The 21,290-nt window shown below is 54.4% G+C and overlaps 1 protein-coding gene and 2 long non-coding RNA genes across 4 annotated transcripts in view; 2 read left to right on the top strand and 1 right to left on the bottom strand.

Moving 5' to 3' along the window:
- The first annotated feature begins 9,326 nt into the window (after positions 1-9,326).
- Positions 9,327-21,290, top strand: part of PRODH2 (proline dehydrogenase 2) — an 87,767-nt gene continuing 75,803 nt past the window's right edge. The window contains exon 1 of the mRNA XM_076064773.1: positions 9,327-9,377. The gene's annotated coding sequence lies outside the window, so the exon portion shown is untranslated. The remainder of the gene's footprint in view (positions 9,378-21,290) is intronic.
- LOC142923800 (uncharacterized) lies at positions 10,217-21,071 on the top strand. 2 transcript variants are annotated; one of them, XR_012940842.1, is made up of 12 exons: positions 10,217-10,860; positions 10,957-14,191; positions 14,738-15,121; positions 15,218-15,313; positions 15,404-15,691; positions 16,196-16,579; positions 16,676-16,771; positions 17,197-17,340; positions 17,485-18,106; positions 18,203-18,970; positions 19,521-20,849; positions 20,934-21,071. It is a non-coding gene; the product is annotated as an uncharacterized LOC142923800 (long non-coding RNA). The 2 variants fall into 2 exon arrangements; XR_012940843.1 differs by lacking the exons at positions 10,217-10,860; positions 10,957-14,191; positions 14,738-15,121 and adding an exon at positions 14,613-14,689 and having other exon boundaries at positions 15,170-15,313; positions 20,934-21,067.
- LOC142923801 (uncharacterized) lies at positions 14,248-16,581 on the bottom strand. The gene is made up of 5 exons (XR_012940844.1): positions 16,513-16,581; positions 16,177-16,416; positions 15,433-15,480; positions 15,151-15,246; positions 14,248-14,814 (listed from the first exon to the last, which is right to left on the bottom strand). It is a non-coding gene; the product is annotated as an uncharacterized LOC142923801 (long non-coding RNA).

Here is a 21,290-nt window from a genome sequence, read left to right as displayed (position 1 = left end):
TGAATACAAAAAGGCATCTCAAAAAAGGACCACCTCTTGTGAATACATTAAGGCATCTCAAAAAATGACCACCTCTTGTGAATACAAAAAGGCATCTCAAAAAATGACCACCTCTTGTGAATACAATAAGGCATCTCAAAAAATGACCACCTCTTGTGAATACAATAAGGCATCTCAAAAAATGACCACCTCTTGTGAATACAAAAAGGCATCTCAAAAAATGACCACCTCTTGTAAATACAATAAGGCATCTCAAAAAATGACCACCTCTTGTAAATACAATAAGGCATCTCAAAAAATGACCACCTCTTGTAAATACAAAAAAGGCATCTCAAAAAATGACCACCTCTTGTGAATACAAAAAGGCATCTCAAAAAATGACCACCTCTTGTGAACACAAAACGGCAGCTCACAAAAGGGGCACATCTTACGCACGATTACAACGGTAACTTCCCCGTAGAAGTGTGTTGATGATAAAGTCTTAAAGCTTCCGTGGCTGCGTAAAAATTACCCATCGGGATTTTTTTTTTGGTTCGGTAAAGTCACGTGTGTAGAAATACAATTAAAAAAAAAATCTACGTCGAAACGTAAAAACGTAAAATCAATCACGACGTTTCGATCGCGACGCGAGCGATCATCGTCAGGTGTCGTCAAGGACAAATCACGGGAGGTACATAACAACACACGAAGGTGGAGAGACGAGAATTCAACAGACCCTGACAAAAAAAAAATCATTACGTGAAGCCGCATCCGGGTCAGGCCAACAGCACAGTTTTAGACGCTTCCTGGCGGACCGCGAATTTCAGAAGAGCGTTAAATTTCGTGTTCGAACCTTTGAGACTGCACATACCAGCATAGATAGAGTGAACAAATACGAGGTACACGGTCAGTAGACATACATATATACAAGTCCACCAAGAGGCAAGGAGGGAGGAGGAAAGACGGACAGGGAGGCAGAGAGAGAGAGAGAGAGACGGGGCCGGAGGGATGGACCGAAGACTTAAATAGGAAATAAATTGAGGGTGGAGGTGGCCGGAGAGAGATGGTGCGGTATTTCAAACTTTAACGTCTCTTAATGTTCGAGGGCTTGTGCGCCAGATCTCATTCGTTCACGGTGAAACTTAACAAAAAAGAATTCCGCAGACTTACCTGCTGCTGGATCTCCTCGCCGTTTCAAAAGAGCAAATTTGACCTCAGGTCTTCGCTCATTTACCAGCTTTCACATTCCCCTATCGCCGTGTACAAAAACCGGTGGAGGAAGGGCCTTTTGATATTGATGCCCCCAGGGTCTGGAATGCTATTGCCAATAAACTGCAACTTGAATCGTTACCTATGAGATCTTCACTCAAGACTGCTCTAGAGGAGTTGTTACACCCCTAGCTGCCACTGCTATTCAGTGGCCTAAAATATGGCTCTAGATTTTGGTGTTATAATTTCTTTACGTAGTTTATTGTTAAAAATTCGGTCACAGCCCCTGTTGATCACCGTTACATTGCATTTATGGCTTTAATTTTACTTTTATTTTGGTGATTTCGAAAACGTTTTTGTTGTTGTTTTGGCCATGTTTTTGTTTATTGTGGTACGGAGTTAGACTGATGGCCTTAATCTAAAGTTGTCTTGTGGTTGTTGTTTGTTGGTGTTGTTGTTTTTGGCCACGTTTGTGTTTATTGTGGTACGGAGTTAGACTGATGGCCCTTAATCTTAGTTGTCTTGTGGTTGTTGTTGTTGTTGTTATTTTGACTTGCATCCCACTGGGATTTAGCAAACAGCGTTGGTGGTGTACGGCGCTATTTCAGGAATATTTTGATGTTTTTTCCTGGATTTTCTGTTTGCACAGTCACTCACAAAGTCACTTTAAGATGTTTTCTTGTTCATGTTTGTTGTGTTTGTTGTGGTTGCACCCGATTCAAGAGCTGAATGGCTCACAGGGCTATACCAAAATAAATGAAACTATGGAAATGAAACTATGGAGCAGTCTCAGCAGCAGCGTCTCCAACTCCTCCTCTGAATGAGCAGCTATTACCAAATTAAATCACACACACACACACTGACACACACACACTGACAGACACACAGTACACACATTGTACACACACAGTGTACACACACAGTGTACACACACAATGCACACACAGTGTACACACACACAGTGCACACACACACACACAGTGTACACACACAGTGCACACACAGTGTACACACACAGTGCACACACACAGTGTACACACACAATGCACACACAGTGTACACACACAGTGTACACACACAGTGCACACACAGTGCACACACAGTCTGCACACACAGTGCACACACACAGAGTGTACACACACACACAGTGCACACACACACAGTGTACACACACACAGTGTACACACACACAGTGTACACACACAGTGTACACACACACGGTGTACACACACACACAGTGTACACACACACAGTGTACACACACACAGTGTACACACACACAGTGTACACACACAGTGTGTACACACACACAGTGTACACACACAGTGTAAACACACACACAGTGTACACACACAGTGTGTACACACACACACAGTGTAAACACACACACAGTGTACACACACAGTGTGTACACACACACAGTGTACACACACAGTGTAAACACACACACAGTGTGTATACACACACAGTGTACACACACACAGTGTACACACACACAGTGCACACACACACAGTGTACACACACAGTGTAAACACACACACAGTGTACACACACAGTGTGTACACACAGACAGTGTACACACACACAGTGTACACACACACACATGGTGTACACACACACAGTGTACACACACACATGGTGTACACACACACACGGTGTACACACAGTGTACACACACAATGCACACACAGTGTACACACACACAGTGTACACACACACAGTGTACACACACAGTGTACACACACAGTGTACACACACACACACAATGTACACACACACACAGTGTACACACACACAGTGTACACACACACACAGTGTACACACACACAGTGTACACACACACACGGTGTACACACGCACAGTGTACACACACACAGAGTGTACACACACACAGTGTACACACACACACGGTGTACACACACACAGTGTACACACACACACGGTGTACACACACACAGTGTACACACACACAGAGTGTACACACACACACGTGCTGTGTGTGTGTGTGGAGGGATTTCCTCTCCAAAATAATTAAATTATTCCACCCCCTCCCCCTGCTCTGTACACGTGGCAAGATCCTTGCCAGATGTTTCGCTATTTGCCTCGCATCACCAACACACGTTTAGCGCTCCTCACCACCACCACCACCTCCACCATCACCACCACCACCACCACCATCACCTCCACCATCACCACCATCACCCGCACCATCACCACCACCATCACCACCACCGTGGTCTATCCACTGCTGTATGATGATGATGATGGTGATGATTACACTAACAGACAAGCAGAGATCACACGCAGGGGAGAGACATCACCACCATCACCTCCTCCTCCTCCACCACCACCTCCTCCACCACCACCTCCAGCATTTCCACCACCACCACCTCCACCACCACAACTACCACCACCACCTCCACCACCTCCACCACCACAACTACCACCACCACTACCACCACCTCCACCACCTCCACCACCTCCACCACCACCACCTCCACCACAACCACTACCACCACCACAACTACCACCACCACCACTACCACCGCCTCCACCACCTCCACCACCACCACCTCCACCACCACCACCTCCACCACCACCACCTCCACCACCACCACCTCCACCACCACAACTACCACTACCGTCCACCACCTCCACCACCTCCACCACCACCAGCTCCACCACCTCGACCACCACCACCTCCACCACAACCACCACCACCGTCCACCACCACCACCGTCCGCCACAACAACCACCACCACCAACAACAACAACAACAACCGCCATTCGCCACTAAATGCCGGTGACGTCACCACGATGCTTGTGCCAGGCTAGGTGCACCTTGAGGCTACCACGTGAAGTGTCGGTCGTCCGCTGGCAGGAGGTCACGGGGCAGACCCAGCAGGTGCCACGGGTCGACTGACTGAGACGACTGGCTGATGTACAGGGAATGGCTCTGACTCCCTGCCACGTAGTTTTACCGGGGCCTGCTCACCATCATGAAGGTCCTTAATGATCGTGAGCAGAGGGTCTGGGACTCTGAAAGCACGAAGAACAACCCAGAGCCCAGGCCTACTGATGGTATCATTGGCCTTGACCAGGTCAAAACAGCAGAGATGTAGGTCTTGCTGGAATTCCCTACACCTCTGCTGTAGCAGACGGACAGAAAATATGGCATCTGTCCAGAACCGCCCTTTCCTGAAACCGCATTGGGGCTCCACAAGCCTCTCCTCAGCGTGCCTGGCAAGGCGATGTTGAATAATCTTTGCAAGGACCTGTCCCGGCACACTGAGGAGTGAAATGCCCCTGTAGTTGTTACAGTCTGTGCGGTCCGCCTTCTTAAAGAGGGGGACCACCAGGACATCCTTCCAATCCTGCGGAACCCATCCAGTGGTCCAGACTGTTGTTATGATGTCATGTAGGGCAGTCTATGCACAAACGCCACCCTCCCAGGCATTTAGATTGAGAGATCATCTCTGCCCGGTGCCTTTCCTGGTCTCAGACTCTCGATCGCCTTCAGTACTTCCTCAACAGATGGCACCTCAGCCAGCCACTCACAGGGGGTGACTTCCTCCTCCAATATTTGAGGCACTGCAGCCTCAGCAAGGTCATCCCCACTTTGTGCCACGTTGTTTTCCAGGCTGAGGGATTTCCACTCCCCCAAGACCTCACAGAAATGCTCAGCAAATCTGCAAACCTGTTCCTGGGGGTCGGAGATTGGATCACAGTTCTTTCCCCTAATGATGGTAATAGGTGTGGCGCTGCAGGTTACTTTTGAGGCAGACTCCATCTCCTCAGCGACCACCACCCATCCTTGCAGCGCCTCACGGCTCTCCGAACCTCCGAGCAAAGGCTGCGGTAAGCCTCCTCATTCTCCGACGTGGGATGCTGTAGCTGATGACAGTGGGCCTGTCGCTTTTTCTCAACCATCCTGAACACCTCCTCTGTCAGCCAGGGTCTCTGGGGAGGTCTGGACCGCGTACCCAAAGCAGCCATTGCAGCTGCATGAGTCACAGTCCTAAACCTCGCCCATTTACCTTCGACATCAGGAGGAGTGGGGGACGATGCCAACCCCAGCCACAAGCGACGATGAAATTCTCACTTGCAACTTTCATCAGCTAGCTGAGACCATGCCACCTTGGGTTTGAATGGGGTCCTGGGTGTACACCCACCACCGGGGTGGAAGAATGGCAGGCGCATCTTACAGATGACTAGTCGATGGTCAGAGGGCAGATCAGTTCCACGGTAGGTCCTGGTGTCAAGGACATGGGCTCGCAACCGCTGTTCCGTCATTTTGTTGTCCAGCAGATGGTCTTGCCTGGACCCGGCGTGCATCCATGATGTTGTGTGGATGCGCCGATTCCGGAAAAGCGTGTTGGTAATTACAAGCCCATGGGTTGCACAAAAATCTAGCAGCCTCCTGCCGTTGTTATTGAGCTGACCTGGCCCATGCCTTCGAATCACTCCAGACCAGGTGCCAGCATCATGACCAACTCGGGCATTGAAATCACCCAACATGATGACTCTATCCCGAGGGGCCACTTTAGCTAGCACCTGTGACCGGAGGTCCTAGTAGGCATCTGACTTATGGCCTTGCCTGCATTCCTCCACGGATGTTCATCTTCGGTGGGGGCATAAGTAACCACGACCACCACTCCTCGCCTCTAGTTGATGGGAAGGCGAGCCCAAAGTAGCCTGGGGCTTACAGCTTCCCACACCTCACCGCCATGCTCCCACACCCCCTTCATTCTTTTGTTCAGAAGAAGAGCCACACCCTGTTGTTTGGCAGTCTCCTGCCCCGAGAAGAGGACTGTCCACCCCTCATGGTGGCAGGAGCCAGAACTGGTCCACCGGACCTCCTGAATGCCACATAGATCCAGGCGGTACCGGTCCAGCTCCCGACAGAGGAGTGGCAGCCTCTCCTCCGCAGTTCAAACATTCCACGTGGCCACACGAAGTGGCTTTTCGTTGTTTCTGGAGGAGCCCAGAGGGTAGATATTCAATCTCCTGGCTCCGCCAATTGGGGTTTGGCCAGGAGACGTCATAGCCGCCTGTCCCCCCGGGGCCTCCGGCACAAGCTTATTAGTTATATATTAAAGTCGTGGTTTTCTGGTAAATAATTGAAGGTGGAGGGGTTACCAGCCCCTCGCACCCGTCCAGAGCCCCATATTTGGCCGCTGTGGTGGCTACCAACGCCATGAGGGCAAAGGTCAAAATCAACATTGGTCCTCTCCCCACGGCACTGCCCACCACAGCATTCCTGTACAGCACCAGCGAGGAGGTAGGGGGTTGTTTTTGCCGTACACCTCCACCACCTCCACCTCAACCACCTCCACCTCCACCACCACCACCTCCACCTTTACCACCACCTCCTCCACCTCTACCACCACCATCCACCTCCACCTCTACCACCACCTCCACCACCTCCACCACCTCGACCACTACCACCACCACCTCCACCAAAACTACCACCTCCCCCATCTCCACCACTTCCACCTCCACCACCACCACCACCACCTCCACCACCACCATCCACCTCAACCACCTCCACCACCACCACCACCATCTCCACCTCTACCACCACCTCCTCCACAACCACCACCACCATCCACCTCCACCTCTACCACCACCTCCACCACCTCCACCACCTCGACCACTACCACCACCACCTCCACCAAAACTACCACCTCCCCCATCTCCACCACTTCCACCTCCACCACCACCTCCTCCACCTCCACCACCTCCAACACCACCACCTCCACCAAAACTACCACCTCCACCATCTCCACCACCTCTACCACCACCTCCATCCACTACTACCTCCACCTCCACCACCTCCACCACCATCCACCTCCACCACCTCTACCTCCACCACCACCTCCATCCACCACTACCTCCACCACCACAACCACCTCCATCCACCACTACCTCCACCACCACCACCTCTACCACCACCTCCTCCACCTCCACCACCATCCACCACCACCTCCATTCACCACTACCTCCACCACCACCACCTCCACCAAAACTACCATCTCCACCACCTCCACCACCTCCACCACCACCTCCTCCACCTCCACCACCATCCACCTCCACCACCTCTACCTCCACCACCACCTCCATCCACCACTACCTCCACCACCACCTCTACCAACACCTCCACCACCATCCACCTCTATCACCTCCACCACTACCTCCACCTCCACCACCACCACCTCCATCCACCACTACCTCCACCACCACCTCTACCACCACCTCCTCCACCTCCACCACCATCCACCTCCACCACCTCTACCTCCACCTCTACCACCACCTCAACCACCATCCACGACCACCTCCACCACCACCACCTCCAGTCACCACTACCTCCACCTCCACCACCTCCACCAAAACTACCACCTCCACCATCTCCACCTCTACCACCACCTCCTCCACCTCCACCACCATCCACCACCTCCATACACCACTACCTCCACCACCACCACCTCCACCAAAACTACCACCTCCACCATCTCCACCACCTCCACCTTTACCACCACCTCCACCACCACCACCTCCACCAAAACTACCACCTCCACCATCTCCACCACCTCTACCACCACCTCCACCAAAACTACCACCTCCACCATCTCCACCACCACCTTCACCACCTCCACCACCTCCACCCGCTCCTCCACCTTGCTCCTCTCTCCCCCTGCTCTGTACACGTGGCAAGATCCTTGCCAGATGTTTCGCTATTTGCCCCGCATCACCAACACCACCACCTCCACCACCACCACCACAACCACCACCTCCTCCACCACCACCATCACCACCACAACCACCACAACCACCACCACCACCATCACCACCACCGTGGTCTATCCACTGCTGGATGGTTATGGTGGTGATTACACTGAAAGACAGGCAGAGATCTCGCAGAGTGGAGACATCATCACCAACACCAATCTCCATCCAGCAGTGGATAGGCCATGGTGGTCTATCCACTGCTGGATGGTGATGCTGGTGATGGCTCAAACCCTGGGGGTGATCTCCTACGGCCTCAAACCACCCCAAATCGCCCTCTCTCCATCAACGCGGGTGGGTGAGTGGGTGAGTGAGTGGGTGAATGAGTGGGTGAGTGAGTGAGTGAGTGGGTGAGTGAGTGAGTGAGTGGGTGGGTGAGTGGGTGAGTGGGTGAGTGAGTGGGTGAGTGAGTGGGTGAGTGGGTGAGTGGGTGAGTGAGTGAGTGAGTGCGTGGGTGGGTGAGTGGGTGAGTGGGTGAGTGAGTGATTGAGTGGGTTGGAGAGTGAGTGAGTAGGTGAGTGAGTGAGTGGGTGAGTGAGTGAGTGAGTGGGTGAGTGGGTGAGTGAGTGGGTGAGTGAGTGAGTGGGTGAGTGAGTGGGTGAGTGAGTGGGTGAGTGGGTGAGTGAGTGGGTGAGTGGGTGAGTGAGTGAGTGGGTGGGTGAGTGAGTGAGTGGGTGAGTGAGTGAGTGAGTGGGTGAGCGAGTGGGTGAGTGGGTGAGTGAGTGAGTGGGTGGGTGAGTGAGTGGGTGAGTGAGTGAGTGGGTGAGCGGGTGAGTGGGTGACTGGGTGGGTGGGTGAGTGACTGGGTGGGTGAGTGAGTGAGTGACTGGGTGAGTGAGTGACTGAGTGAGTGAGTGGGTGACTGAGTGGGTGACTGGGTGGGTGGGTGACTGAGTGGGTGACTGGGTGGGTGGGTGACTGAGTGGGTGACTGGGTGGATGGGTGACTGAGTGGGTGACTGGGTGGGTGGGTGACTGAGTGGGTGGGTGGGTGGGTGACTGGGTGGGTGACTGGGTGGGTGGGTGACTGGGTGGGTGGGTGACTGAGTGGGTGGGTGGGTGAGTGGGTGAGTGGGTGGGTGAGTGGGTGAGTGGGTGGGTGAGTGGGTGTGGTGTTTAGTGAACATCGCCACTTGGGGGAGACAAAGGCGGCCGGGCGGGCGTGATGCCGTCCACCCACCCCCACTTGCCCATACAGCCCTGCTAGGGGCTACCTGGGGGAGCTTTAGATTCGTCACGGCAACCTCCCCCCACTCTCCCCCCCACTCTCCCCCCCACTCTCCCCCCCACTCTCCCCCCCACTCTCCCCCCCACTCTCCCCCCCACTCTCTCCCCTCTCCTCATTTCCCGTGCCCGTCGTCAACTCCGTCAGCAGCACCCCGCGACTCTCTCTGCCTGCAGAGGTGAGTTGGTAGGGAGGTGCTCTATCTACTGCTGCCCTAAGACTTACCTAAACCCCCCCCCCCATCTCCCCTCCCCCCATCTCCCCCCCATCTCCCCCCCTCCCCCCTCCCTTTCCCCCCATCTCCCCCCCCCCCATCTCCCCCCTCCCATCTCCTCCCCCCCCATCTCCCCCCTCCTTCCCCCTCCCTCCCCCCCTCTCCTCCCCCATCTCCCCCCCTCTCCCCCCCATCTCCCCCCCATCTCCCCCCTCCCTCCCCCATCTCCCCCCCATCTCCCCCCTCCCTCCCCCATCTCCCCGCTCCCTCCCCCCTCCCTCCCCCCCCAATCTCCCCCTCCCCCCCATCTCCACCCCCTCTCCTCCCCCATCTCCCCCCTCCCCCCCCATCTCCACCCCCTCTCCTCCCCCATCTCCCCCCTCCCTCCCCCCTCCCCCCTCCCTCCCCCCCCCCATCTCCCCTCCCCCCCATCTCCTCCCCCTCCCCCCCATCTTCCCCCTCCCTCCCACCCATCTCCCCCCTCCCTCCCCCTATCTCCCCTCCCCCCCATCTCCTCCCCCTCCCCCCCATCTCCCCCCTCCCTCCCCCCCATCTCCCCCCATCTCCGCTCCCCCCCCCCCCCCCCCCCCACTGTGTGGACTTCAAGGGCAGCTCCTAACCACTGCCTCTCTCTCTCTCTCTACGGCTTGAAGGGTGAGTGGCGAATCAGACTCCATCCACTGCTGCCTCGAACTGTCCCACGGCTCACGTAGTGAGATGTTGACTACCTCGCCTGGTATACAGGAGGTCGTGGGTTTCTGTGAGATGTTGACTACCTCGCCTGGTCTACAGGAGGTCGTGGGGTTCTGTGAGATGTTGACTACCTCGCCTGGTATACAGGAGGTCGTGGGGTTCTGTGAGATGTTGACTACCTCGCCTGGTCTACAGGAGGTCGTGGGGTTCTGTGAGATGTTGACTACCTCGCCTGGTATGCAGGAGGTCGTGGGTTTCTGTGAGATGTTGACTACCTCGCCTGGTCTACAGGAGGTCGTGGGTCCTGCTGTATATTTGGAGTCTGTGTCTCTCTCTCTCTCACCGTGGTGAGATGTTGACTACCTCGCCTGGTCTACAGGAGGTCGTGGGTCCTGCTGTATATTTGGAGTCTGTGTCTCTCTCTCTCCATGGTGAGATGTTGACTACCTCGCCTGGTCTACAGGAGGTCGTGGGTTTCTGTGAGATGTTGACTACCTCGCCTGGTATGCAGGAGGTCGTGGGTCTGTGTGAGATGTTGACTACCTCGCCTGGTCTACAGGAAGTCGTGGGTTTCTGTGAGATGTTGACTACCTCGCCTGGTATGCAGGAGGTCGTGGGTTTCTGTGAGATGTTGACTACCTCGCCTGGTATGCAGGAGGTCGTGGGTCTGTGTGAGATGTTGACTACCTCGCCTGGTATACAGGAGGTCGTGGGTTTCTGTGAGATGTTGACTACCTCGCCTGGTATGCAGGAGGTCGTGGGTCTGTGTGAGATGTTGACTACCTCGCCTGGTCTACAGGAGGTCGTGGGGTTCTGTGAGATGTTGACTACCTCGCCTGGTATACAGGAGGTCGTGGGTTTCTGTGAGATGTTGACTACCTCGCCTGGTCTGCAGGAGGTCGTGGGTTTCTGTGAGATGTTGACTACCTCGCCTGGTCTACAGGAGGCCGTGGGTTTCTGTGAGATGTTGACTACCTCTCCTGGTCTACAGGAGGTCGTGGGGTTCTGTGAGATGTTGACTACCTCGCCTGGTCTACAGGAGGTCGTGGGTTTCTGTGAGATGTTGACTACCTCGCTTGGTCTACAGGAGGTCGTGGGTTCCGTGAGATGTTGACTACCTCGCCTGGTATACAGGAGGTCGTGGGGTTCTGTGAGATGTTGACTACCTCGCCTGGTATGCAGGAGGTCGTGGGTCTGTGTGAGATGTTGACTACCTCGCCTGGTATACAGGAGGTCGTGGGTTTCTGTGAGATGTTGACTACCTCGCCTGGTCTACAGGAGGTCGTGGGTTTCTGTGAGATGTTGACTACCTCGCCTGGTCTACAGGAGGTCGTGGGTTTCTGTGAGATGTTGACTACCTCGCCTGGTCTGCAGGAGGTCGTGGGTTTCTGTGAGATGTTGACTACCTCGCTTGGTCTACAGGAGGTCGTGGGTTCCGTGAGATGTTGACTACCTCGCCTGGTATACAGGAGGTCGTGGGGTTCTGTGAGATGTTGACTACCTCGCCTGGTATGCAGGAGGTCGTGGGTCTGTGTGAGATGTTGACTACCTCGCCTGGTATACAGGAGGTCGTGGGTTTCTGTGAGATGTTGACTACCTCGCCTGGTCTACAGGAGGTCGTGGGTTTCTGTGAAATGTTGACTACCTCGCCTGGTCTGCAGGAGGTCGTGGGTTTCTGTGAGATGTTGACTACCTCGCCTGGTCTACAGGAGGTCGTGGGTTTCTGTGAGATGTTGACTACCTCGCCTGGTCTACAGGAGGTCGTGGGTTTCTGTGAGATGTTGACTACCTCGCTTGGTCTACAGGAGGTCGTGGGTTTCTGTGAGATGTTGACTACCTCGCTTGGTCTACAGGAGGTCGTGGGTTCCGTGAGATGTTGACTACCTCGCCTGGTATACAGGAGGTCGTGGGGTTCTGTGAGATGTTGACTACCTCGCCTGGTATGCAGGAGGTCGTGGGTCTGTGTGAGATGTTGACTACCTCGCCTGGTATGCAGGAGGTCGTGGGTTTCTGTGAGATGTTGACTACCTCGCGTGGTATGCAGGAGGTCGTGGGTTTCTGTGAGATGTTGACTACCTCGCCTGATCTACAGGAGGTCGTGGGTCCTGCTGTATATTTGGAGTCTGCGTCTCTCTCTCACCGTGGTGAGATGTTGACTACCTCGCCTGGTCTACAGGAGGTCGTGGGTTTATGTGAGATGTTGACTACCTCGCCTGGTCTGCAGGAGATCGTGGGTTTCTGTGAGATGTTGACTACCTCGCCTGGTCTACAGGAGGTCGTGGGTTTCTGTGAGATGTTGACTACCTCGCCTGGTCTACAGGAAGTCGTGGGTTTCTGTGAGATGTTGACTACCTCGCCTGGTATGCAGGAGGTCGTGGGTTTCTGTGAGATGTTGACTACCTCGCCTGGTATGCAGGAGGTCGTGGGTCTGTGTGAGATGTTGACTACCTCGCCTGGTATACAGGAGGTCGTGGGTTTCTGTGAGATGTTGACTACCTCGCCTGGTCCACAGGAGGTCGTGGGTTTCTGTGAGATGTTGACTACCTCGCCTGGTCTGCAGGAGGTCGTGGGTTTCTGTGAGATGTTGACTACCTCGCCTGGTCTACAGGAGGTCGTGGGGTTCTGTGAGATGTTGACTACCTCGCCTGGTATACAGGAGGTCGTGGGTTTCTGTGAGATGTTGACTACCTCGCCTGGTCTGCAGGAGGTCGTGGGTTTCTGTGAGATGTTGACTACCTCGCCTGGTCTACAGGAGGCCGTGGGTTTCTGTGAGATGTTGACTACCTCTCCTGGTCTACAGGAGGTCGTGGGGTTCTGTGAGATGTTGACTACCTCGCCTGGTCTACAGGAGGTCGTGGGTTTCTGTGAGATGTTGACTACCTCGCTTGGTCTACAGGAGGTCGTGGGTTCCGTGAGATGTTGACTACCTCGCCTGGTATACAGGAGGTCGTGGGGTTCTGTGAGATGTTGACTACCTCGCCTGGTATGCAGGAGGTCGTGGGTCTGTGTGAGATGTTGACTACCTCGCCTGGTATACAGGAGGTCGTGGGTTTCTGTGAGATGTTGACTACCTCGCCTGGTCTACAGGAGGTCGTGGGTTTCTGTGAGATGTTGACTACCTCGCCTGGTATACAGGAGGTCGTGGGTTTCTGTGAGATGTTGACTACCTCGCTTGGTCTACAGGAGGTCGTGGGTTTCTGTGAGATGTTGACTACCTCGCTTGGTCTACAGGAGGTCGTGGGTTCCGTGAGATGTTGACTACCTCGCCTGGTATACAGGAGGTCGTGGGGTTCTGTGAGATGTTGACTACCTCGCCTGGTATGCAGGAGGTCGTGGGTCTGTGTGAGATGTTGACTACCTCGCCTGGTATGCAGGAGGTCGTGGGTTTCTGTGAGATGTTGACTACCTCGCGTGGTATGCAGGAGGTCGTGGGTTTCTGTGAGATGTTGACTACCTCGCCTGATCTACAGGAGGTCGTGGGTCCTGCTGTATATTTGGAGTCTGCGTCTCTCTCTCACCGTGGTGAGATGTTGACTACCTCGCCTGGTCTACAGGAGGTCGTGGGTTTATGTGAGATGTTGACTACCTCGCCTGGTCTGCAGGAGATCGTGGGTTTCTGTGAGATGTTGACTACCTCGCCTGGTCTACAGGAGGTCGTGGGTTTCTGTGAGATGTTGACTACCTCGCCTGGTCTACAGGAGGTCGTGGGGTTCTGTGAGATGTTGACTACCTCGCCTGGTCTACAGGAGGTCGTGGGTTTCTGTGAGATGTTGACTACCTCGCCTGGTCTGCAGGAGGTCGTGGGGTTCTGTGAGATGTTGACTACCTCGCCTGGTCTACAGGAGGTCGTGGGTTTCTGTGAGATGTTGACTACCTCGCCTGGTATACAGGAGGTCGTGGGTTTCTGTGAGATGTTGACTACCTCGCCTGGTATACAGGAGGTCGTGGGTTTCTGTGAGATGTTGACTACCTCGCCTGGTATACAGGAGGTCGTGGGTTTCTGTGAGATGTTGACTACCTCGCCTGGTGTACAGGAGGTCGTGGGTTTCTGTGAGATGTTGACTACCTCGCCTGGTATACAGGAGGTCGTGGGTCCTGCTGTATATTTGGAGTCTGTGTCTCTCTCTCTCTCTCACCGTGGTGAGATGTTGACTACCTCGCCTGGTATACAGGAGGTCGTGGGTCCTGCTGTATATTTGGAGTCTGTGTCTCTCTCTCTCTCTCCCCGTGGTGAGATGTTGACTACCTCGCCTGGCCTACAGGAGGTCGTGGGTCCTGCTGTATATTTGGAGTCTGTGTCTCTCTCTCTCTCACCGTGGTGAGATGTTGACTACCTCGCCTGGTATACAGGAGGTCGTGGGTCCTGCTGTATATTTGGAGTCTGTGTCTCTCTCTCTCTCTCCCCGTGGTGAGATGTTGACTACCTCGCCTGGTCTACAGAAGGTCGTGGGTCCTGCTGTATATTTGGAGTCTGTGTGTCTCTCTCTCTCTCTCCCCGTGGTGAGATGTTGACTACCTCGCCTGGTCTACAGGAGGTCGTGGGTTTCTGTGAGATGTTGACTACCTCGCCTGGTCTACAGGAGGTCGTGGGGTTCTGTGAGATGTTGACTACCTCGCCTGGTCTGCAGGAGGTCGTGGGTTTCTGTGAGATGTTGACTACCTCGCCTGGTATACAGGAGGTCGTGGGTTTCTGTGAGATGTTGACTACCTCGCCTGGTCTGCAGGAGGTCGTGGGTTTCTGTGAGATGTTGACTACCTCGCCTGGTCTGCAGGAGGTCGTGGGTTTCTGTGAGATGTTGACTACCTCGCATGGTCTACAGGAGGTCGTGGGTTTCTGTGAGATGTTGACTACCTCGCCTGGTGTGCAGGAGGTCGTGGGTTTCTGTGAGATGTTGACAACCTCGCCTGGCTTACAGGAGGTCGTGGGGTTCTGTGAGATGTTGACTACCTCGCCTGGTCTGCAGGAGGTCGTGGGTTTCTGTGAGATGTTGACTACCTCGCCTGGTCTACAGGAGGTCGTGGGGTTCTGTGAGATGTTGACTACCTCGCCTGGTATACAGGAGGTCGTGGGTTTCTGTGAGATGTTGACTACCTCGCCTGGTCTACAGGAGGTCGTGGGTTTCTGTGAGATGTTGACTACCTCGCCTGGTATACAGGAGGTCGTGGGTTTCTGTGAGATGTTGACTACCTCGCCTGGTCTACAGGAGGTCGTGGGTCCTGCTGTATATTTGGAGTCTGTGTGTCTCTCTCTCTCTCACCGTGGTGAGATGTTGACTACCTCGCCTGCTCTACAGGAGGTCGTGGGTTTCTGTGAGATGTTGACTACCTCGCCTGGTCTGCAGGAGGTCGTGGGTTTCTGTGAGATGTTGACTACCTCGCCTGGTATACAGGAGGTCGTGGGTTTCTGTGAGATGTTGACTACCTCGCCTGGTATACAGGAGGTCGTGGGTTTCTGTGAGATGTTGACTACCTCGCCTGGTATACAGGAGGTCGTGGGTTTCTGTGAGATGTTGACTACCTCGCCTGGTGTACAGGAGGTCGTGGGTTTCTGTGAGATGTTGACTACCTCGCCTGGTATACAGGAGGTCGTGGGTCCTGCTGTATATTTGGAGTCTGTGTCTCTCTCTCTCTCTCACCGTGGTGAGATGTTGACTACCTCGCCTGGTATACAGGAGGTCGTGGGTCCTGCTGTATATTTGGAGTCTGTGTCTCTCTCTCTCTCTCCCCGTGGTGAGATGTTGACTACCTCGCCTGGCCTACAGGAGGTCGTGGGTCCTGCTGTATATTTGGAGTCTGTGTCTCTCTCTCTCTCACCGTGGTGAGATGTTGACTACCTCGCCTTGTATACAGGAGGTCGTGGGTCCTGCTGTATATTTGGAGTCTGTGTCTCTCTCTCTCTCTCTCCCCGTGGTGAGATGTTGACTACCTCGCCTGGTCTACAGAAGGTCGTGGGGTTCTGTTAGATGTTGACTACCTCGCCTGGTATACAGGAGGTCGTGGGTTTCTGTGAGATGTTGACTACCTCGCCTGGTCTACAGGAGGTCGTGGGGTTCTGTGAGATGTTGACTACCTCGCCTGGTCTGCAGGAGGTCGTGGGTTTCTGTGAGATGTTGACTACCTCGCCTGGTCTACAGGAGGTCGTGGGTTTCTGTGAGATGTTGACTACCTCGCCTGGTCTGCAGGAGGTCGTGGGTTTCTGTGAGATGTTGACTACCTCGCCTGGTCTGCAGGAGGTCGTGGGTTTCTGTGAGATGTTGACTACCTCGCCTGGTCTACAGGAGGTCGTGGGTTTCTGTGAGATGTTGACTACCTCGCCAGGTGTGCAGGAGGTCGTGGGTTTCTGTGAGATGTTGACAACCTCGCCTGGCTTACAGGAGGTCGTGGGGTTCTGTGAGATGTTGACTACCTCGCCTGGTCTGCAGGAGGTCGTGGGTTTCTGTGAGATGTTGACTACCTCGCCTGGTCTACAGGAGGTCGTGGGGTTCTGTGAGATGTTGACTACCTCGCCTGGTATACAGGAGGTCGTGGGTTTCTGTGAGATGTTGACTACCTCGCCTGGTCTACAGGAGGTCGTGGGTTTCTGTGAGATGTTGACTACCTCGCCTGGTCTACAGGAGGTCGTGGGTTTCTGTGAGATGTTGACTACCTCGCCTGGTCTACAGGAGGTCGTGGGTCCTGCTGTATATTTGGAGTCTGTGTCTCTCTCTCTCTCTCACCGTGGTGAGATGTTGACTACCTCGCCTGGTCTACAGGAGGTCGTGGGTTTCTGTGAGATGTTGACTACCTCGCCTGGTATACAGGAAGTCGTGGGTTTCTGTGAGATGTTGACTACCTCGCCTGGTCTGCAGGAGGTCGTGGGTTTCTGTGAGATGTTGACTACCTCGCCTGGTCTGCAGGAGGTCGTGGGTTTCTGTGAGATGTTGACTACCTCGCCTGGTCTACAGGAGGTCGTGGGTTCCGTGAGATGTTGACTACCTCGCCTGGTATACAGGAGGTCGTGGGGTTCTGTGAGATGTTGACTACCTCGCCTGGTATGCAGGAGGTCGTGGGTCTGTGTGAGATGTTGACTACCTCGCCTGGTATACAGGAGGTCGTGGGTTTCTGTGAGATGTTGACTACCTCGCCTGGTATACAGGAGGTCGTGGGTTTCTGTGAGATGTTGACTACCTCGCCTGGTCTACAGGAGGTCGTGGGTTTCTGTGAGATGTTGACTACCTCGCCTGGTCTACAGGAGGTTGTGGGTTTCTGTGAGATGTTGACTACCTCGCCTGGTCTACAGGAGGTCGTGGGTTTCTGTGAGATGTTGACTACCTCGCCTGGTATACAGGAGGTCGTGGGTTTCTGTGAGATGTTGACTACCTCGCCTGGCCTGCAGGAGGTCGTGGGTTTCTGTGAGATGTTGACTACCTCGCCTGGTCTACAGGAGGTCGTGGGTTTCTGTGAGATGTTGACTACCTCGCCTGGACTGCAGGAGGTCGTGGGTTTCTGTGAGATGTTGACTACCTCGCCTGGTCTACAGGAGGTCGTGGGTTTCTGTGAGATGTTGACTACCTCGCCTGGTCCACAGGAGGTCGTGGGTTTCTGTGAGATGTTGACTACCTCGCCTGGTATGCAGGAGGTCGTGGGGTTCTGTGAGATGTTGACTACCTCGCCTGGTTTACCGGAGGTCGTGGGTTCCGTGAGATGTTGACTACCTCGCCTGGTCTACAGGAGGTCGTGGATTTCTGTGAGATGTTGACTACCTCGCCTGGTTTACAGGAGGTCGTGGGTTCCGTGAGATGTTGACTACCTCGCCTGGTCTACAGGAGGTCGTGGGTTTCTGTGAGATGTTGACTACCTCGCCTGGTTTGCAGGAGGTCGTGGGTTTCTGTGAGATGTTGACTACCTCGCCTGGTCTACAGGAGGTCGTGGGTTTCTGTGAGATGTTGACTACCTCGCCTGGTCTACAGGAGGTCGTGGGTTTCTGTGAGATGTTGACTACCTCGCCTGGTCTGCAGGAGGTTGTGGGTTTCTGTGAGATGTTGACTACCTCGCGTGGTCTACAGGAGGTCGTGGGTTTCTGTGAAATGTTGACTACCTCGCCTGGACTACAGGAGGTCGTGGGTTTCTGTGAGATGTTGACTACCTCGCCTGGTCTGCAGGAGGTCGTGGGTTTCTGTGAGATGTTGACTACCTCGCCTGGTGTGCAGGAGGTCGTGGGTTTCTGTGAGATGTTGACTACCTCGCCTGGTCTACAGGAGGTCGTGAGTTTCTGTGAGATGTTGACTACCTCGCCTGATCTGCAGGAGGTCGTGGGTTTCTGTGAGATGTTGACTACCTCGCCTGGTCTACAGGAGGTCGTGGGTTTCTGTGAGATGTTGACTACCTCGCCTGGTCTACAGGAGGTCGTGGGTTTCTGTGAGATGTTGACTACCTCGCCTGGTCTGCAGGAGGTCGTGGGTTTCTGTGAGATGTTGACTACCTCGCCTGGTCTGCAGGAGGTCGTGGGTTTCTGTGAGATGTTGGCTACCTCGCCTGGTCTACAGGAGATCGTGGGTTTCTTTGAGATGTTGACTACCTCGCCTGGTCTACAGGAGGTCGTGGGTGTCTGTGAGATGTTGACTACCTCGCCTGGTTTACAGGAGGTCGTGGGTGTCTGTGAGATGTTGACTACCTCGCCTGGTCTGTAGGAGGTCGTGGGTGTCTGTGAGATGTTGACTACCTCGCCTGGTCTGCAGGAGGTCGTAGGTTTCTGTGAGATGTTGACTACCTCGCCTGGTATACAGGAGGTCGTGGGTTTCTGTGAGATGTTGACTACCTCGCCTGGTCTACAGGAGGTCGTGGGTTTCTGTGAGATGTTGACTACCTCGCCTGGTCTACAGGAGGTCGTGGGTCCTGTGAGATGTTGACTACCTCGCCTTGTATGCAGGAGGTCGTGGGTTTCTGTGAGATGTTGACTACCTCGCCTGGTATACAGGAGGTCGTGGGTCCTGCTGTAGATTTGGAGTATGCGTCTCTCTCTCACCCGTGGTGAGATGTTGACTACCTCGCCTGGTCTGCAGGAGGTCGTGGGTTCTGTGAGATGTTGAATACCTCGCCTGGTATACAGGAGGTCGTGGGTTTCTGTGAGATGTTGACTGCCTCGCCTGGTCTACAGGAGGTCGTGGGTTTCGGTGAGATGTTGACTGCCTCGCCTGGTCTACAGGAGGTCGTGGGTTTCTGTGAGATGTTGACTACCTCGCCTGGTCTACAGGAGCCCGTGGGTTGTGAGATGTTGACTACCTCGCCTGGTCTACAGGAGGTCGTGGGTCCTGCTGTATATTTGGAGTCTGCGTCTCTCTCTCTCACTGTGGTGAGATGTTGACTACCTCGCCTGGACTACAGGAGGTCGTGGGTTTATGTGAGATGTTGACTACCTCGCCTGGTCTACAGGAGGTCGTGGGTTTCTGTGAGATGTTGACTACCTCGCCTGGTCCACAGGAGGTCGTGGGGTTCTGTGAGATGTTGACTACCTCGCCTGGTATACAGGAGGTCGTGGGTTTCTGTGAGATGTTGACTACCTCGCCTGGTCTACAGGAGCCCATGGGTTGTGAGATGTTGACTACCTCGCCTGGTCTACAGGAGGTCGTGGGTCCTGCTGTATATTTGGAGTCTGCGTCTCTCTCTCTCACCGTGGTGAGATGTTGACTACCTCGCCTGGACTACAGGAGGTCGTGGGTTTATGTGAGATGTTGACTACCTCGCCTGGTATACAGGAGGTCGTGGGTTTCTGTGAGATGTTGACTACCTCGCCTGGTCCACAGGAGGTCTTGGGCTTCTGTGAGATGTTGACTACCTCGCCTGGTCTACAGGAGGTCGTGGGTTTCTGTGAGATGTTGACTACCTCGCCTGGTCTACAGGAGGTCGTGGGTTTCTGTGAGATGTTGACTACCTCGCCTGGTGTGCAGGAGATCGTGGGTTCTGTGAGATGTTGACTACCTCGCCTGGTCTACAGGAGGTCGTGGGTTTCTGTGAGATGTTGACTACCTCGCCTGGTGTGCAGGAGATCGTGGGTTCTGTGAGATGTTGACTACCTCGCCTGGTCTACAGGAGGTCGTGGGTTTCTGTGAGATGTTGACTACCTCGCCTGGTCTGCAGGAGGTCGTGGGTTTCTGTGAGATGTTGACTACCTCGCCTGGTCTACAGGAGGTCGTGGGTTTCTGTGAGATGTTGACTACCTCGCCTGGTATGCAGGAGGTCGTGGGTTTCTGTGAGATGTTGACTACCTCGCCTGGTCTGCAGGAGGTCGTGGGTTTCTGTGAGATGTTGACTACCTCGCCTGGTCTGCAGGAGGTCGTGGGTTTCTGTGAGATGTTGACTACCTCGCCTGGTCTACAGGAGGTCGTGGGGTTCTGTGAGATGTTGACTACCTCGCCTGGTCTACAGGAGGTCGTGGGTTTCTGTGAGATGTTGACTACCTCGCCTGGTCCACAGGAGGTCGTGGGTTTCTGTGAGATGTTGACTACCTCGCCTGGTCCACAGGAGGTCGTGGGTTTCTGTGATATGTTGACTACCTCGCCTGGTCTACAGGAGGTCGTGGGTTTCTGTGAGATGTTGACTACCTCGCCTGGTCTACAGGAGGTCGTGGGTTTCTGTGAGATGTTGACTACCTCGCCTGGTCCACAGGAGGTCGTGGGTTTCTGTGAGATGTTGACTACCTCGCCTGGTCTACAGGAGGTCGTGGGTTTCTGTGAGATGTTGACTACCTCGCCTGGTCTACAGGAGGTCGTGGGTCCTGCTGTATATTTGGAGTTTGCGTCTCTCCCTCCCCGTGGTGAGATGTTGACTACCTCGCCTGGTCTACAGGAGGTCGTGGGTTTCTGTGAGATGTTGACTACCTCGCCTGGTCTACAGGAGGTCGTGGGTTTCTGTGAGATGTTGACAACCTCGCCTGGTATACAGGAGGTCCTGGGTTTCTGTGAGATGTTGACTACCTCGCCTGGTCTACAGGAGGTCGTGGGTTTCTGTGAGATGTTGACTACCTCGCCTGGCCTGCAGGAGGTCGTGGGTTTCTGTGAGATGTTGACTACCTCGTCTGGTATGCAGGAGGTCGTGCGTTTCTGTGAGATGTTGACTACCTCGCCTGGTCTGTAGGAGGTCGTGGGTTTCTGTGAGATGTTGACTACCTCGCGTTGTCTACAGGAGGTCGTGGGTTGTGAGATGTTG

Source organism: Petromyzon marinus, unplaced genomic scaffold, assembly GCF_048934315.1.
Source record: "Petromyzon marinus isolate PM22_M1 ecotype Great Lakes invasive population unplaced genomic scaffold, UKy_Petmar_22M1.pri1.0 PM_Scaffold_70, whole genome shotgun sequence".
Taxonomy (NCBI): domain Eukaryota; kingdom Metazoa; phylum Chordata; class Hyperoartia; order Petromyzontiformes; family Petromyzontidae; genus Petromyzon; species Petromyzon marinus.
The sequence above is the reverse complement of the archived record's forward strand: the minus strand, read 5'-3'. Positions and strand labels throughout refer to the sequence as shown.